The sequence below is a fragment of the Opisthorchis viverrini genome (assembly GCF_000715545.1).
Source record: "Opisthorchis viverrini unplaced genomic scaffold opera_v5_7, whole genome shotgun sequence".
NCBI classification, from domain to species: Eukaryota; Metazoa; Platyhelminthes; class Trematoda; order Opisthorchiida; family Opisthorchiidae; genus Opisthorchis; species Opisthorchis viverrini.
In genome coordinates, this window is record NW_008751663.1 from 2,732,495 (window position 1) to 2,735,716 (window position 3,222).

A 3,222-nucleotide genomic window follows, 5' to 3' on the forward strand; every position below is an offset into this window, starting at 1 on the left:
CGATTGAGGTGGGTATCCTGCGAGAAACAAACGAGTATGCAAATGAGCTTATTTCTCGAAAGTCACATTTTATTCGCAAGAATATAACATAATACCACTCTCCTAAGCAATATACTGTGACACCAAATTAATGAACAGTGGAAACTCAGAGTGGATTTTCCATTCAGCAGTGTTTGAACATCAGGAAGTCACGCCTAGCTCAAAAAGCCTAGGGTGAAGCTGTTTGGAGTGCCTCGCACGATCACTCGAATAAACAGCAAACAAACATCGGGAAAACTTTACCAATCAAGCAACTGGGCCAGACACAGTAGCATATCGAAGGACACTATCAGTGGTAAACTGCCTGCATAATCAGTCAACTTCATTAAAATTCAGCCTAACACCATTCCCCCCCCCTCGAGTAGTAGCATAGGGGCATATAAATGCCCCTTGTGGGTTACCCATTAGCATACAGTTAAGGTGAGCATGGATTGCATACTCACTCGGTTTTCTTTAGGATGGCGGAAGAACGGAAGTTACTCATTTGTGAATGATGTAACGTCTTGTGNTCGGTTTTCTTTAGGATGGCGGAAGAACGGAAGTTACTCATTTGTGAATGATGTAAACGTCTTGTGGTGCCAACTGTGTGGGTTCAGCAGGCAGGCTAGTGTGAATACACTGGAGTCACGCAAAATGCTCTTACTAGAGCAAGGCTGTTTGCATGTTGTAACAGCTCAAGTGGTTAATTCTGTAATGAAAACAAGAGCTCGTTTCACTCGCAGCTGTAAAATAGAGGGTGTCTCGGGATTTCACAGGCCCATTTAGGTAGCTATTCTTCAGACTAGTACCAGGATCAAGAATGTCGCTACTTGAAAACTATCCAGTAAAGGTGATTTTGATGCCATGAGTTTGTAATCCGTTTCTCGGTTTCCCGTGGATAAAATCTTTTGGGATGCATTTTTCCTTCACTTATGTAAAGTAATCTCTCCACTGGAGCTTTTTCGGTTTCAATTTGCAGTCGATTCCACTAGTGTTAGCTTTTCAACTAGTTCGGTATTTGACACTCTGTTTATACATTTAATCCGTTATCGGTTATTAAACCCATGTATGTGGCTCATAGGTGATCCAAGTGTTTCTGTCATGCGGCGCTTCATGTCGCCCACGGCACGAGAGCCTGATGCAGTGTTATCTGTCTATCGATGCTCCACACACGTCTCCCAGTCTTGCACAAATGGCTTGCACAGTTTGCTGGCTCATTCTACGGACAGCGTACTTTTTGAGTAAGGGAAATCCGTACTCCCAGCTACGTTCGGTAGAACTGTCATTTTTTTCTACCTATACCGCAGTAAAATATTTCAAAAACATTCAATTCCAAGTCAAAGTCCGATGCGCCTAATAAAAACACCTTAGCCATCCACTGCATTTTCGCCTTACAATGAGAAAATAGTGCGCAATAGGCAACAAACAGCAGAGCATCTGTCAAGATTTGATTCGAAGTAAATCACTCATCATCAATGGTACTGAATTGGTACGTTATTTTCGGTGAAATATCCGTGTAACACTGATGTTAGGTGAATGCAAGAACAGAATTCTCCTTCATACTTGAATCACTTGTGAGCTCAATCTCATTGGCAGAATGCTATTGCATTTGGATCTTCTTCCGAGCGTGAAACGCTCTATTGGGTGTTGGATTTACTCGCAAAATAATCTTGAAATCCGTACTGCTACCAGTGAACGTTGTTGAATTCCGGGCCAGTCGGCAATTACAGGTCTGACCAATACAGTCTTCCAGTTCTCCAGATTGAGGGTTGAGAGATGCTTGGCGCCCTGCTCCCAGAAGAAATCTAATCCATTCACTTCACTCCGTCTCTCCGTAGGCCTAGTCTTGAGGAGTGATATATCCGTTCGGCATCATTACTGCTGGCTGTAACATCTAGGGTTAACTAGGTCGAAATGGTGACAAACACTTCAGAAGCATTTTTTGACCCGGAAGATCAGTTCATCTAGAAGCTTTTGACGTCTGCACTCTGAAAAAATCTGGAAAGCAGAATGCACTTACATGCACACGGGGCTCGTTTCCCACTGATGCGTGTTGTGTTCCAGAAACCAGGATTCGAGATCCAGGTACGCTTGTTAGGCGTCGATTTCCGGTTAATTCTGGTTGCACACCTTTGATGCACACCCTCTGCTGCTGATTCTGCTTAGGTTGGTTTAGTCATAAGCTGCTGCAACGAAGAACCCTAGGTTTGAGTGGCAAGATTTGTGGTAGTACGTTGTCTGTGGAATGTGTCTGCTTGGGCTCCAATAGACGACAGACTCATTTGGGTTCCAGATGTCTCCCATCAAAACCAAATGGGTAATAAAATGAGTGTATTTCGTTGGTTTTGTACAGTTCGGTTCAAGTAGGACATAAGGTTGACGGAAACTCGGGGGCTGCGCCTACCGGAATAGCATATGAAGAGGAAAACCAATCTTGGGCTTTCGGAGAATTTTTACGAATCTAGTGCATTAACGTCTGTACAATGTATCGCGATATCTCGAATATCGTGCTAAATAAAACATGAAGCGGCCTGGGGCAGCCCTTTCAGTCTCCCGAAAACACTATAAAAAAGCTATTCATCTATATCCCAGATATGTCTCCCGTGAGAGCCGAAAAGGTATTCAAATTAGTATATTTTGCTGACATTTCTTCTCAAAGAGAGATTTATTGGAAATACTGCCTTCCCTCACTAATTCTTATCAGCGCCAGGCGCTTCGTTAAAGAAACAATTGCATTAGCAACGAAATGAGTCCACTGTTGCAGTTCTGAACCTCATTTCAGTAGATGAACAAGTTATGATGCTGGGAAACGATTCACGTTGATCGATAGAAACCAGCATACAAATTTCTGTGGATATTCTGAGTAGAGTTTTGAATGTCTACCGACCAGCTACTGGAGACTTACCAGTAGTGACTGAAAGCTTGAAAGTAAGCGGTATTTAATATCGAATGGTCGATCCAACGATAATGGGGTTACAAATTTTGATGAACATGATAGCATCCGGAAAGGGGACAGAGCAAGTGTTGTACTCATCAAAATGTCTGACTGCTTGCCTCATCGGCGGACATATGAGCTTTTGATTGCTGTGAACACACCCTCCACAGTACTCTAAAAATTTCAGCTTTACACCTGGTTCCTTCGTCACTACACGCATTGTTTTAAGTAGAAGGCTCCTATGAAGGCGACTGATGCCACTATCTTAG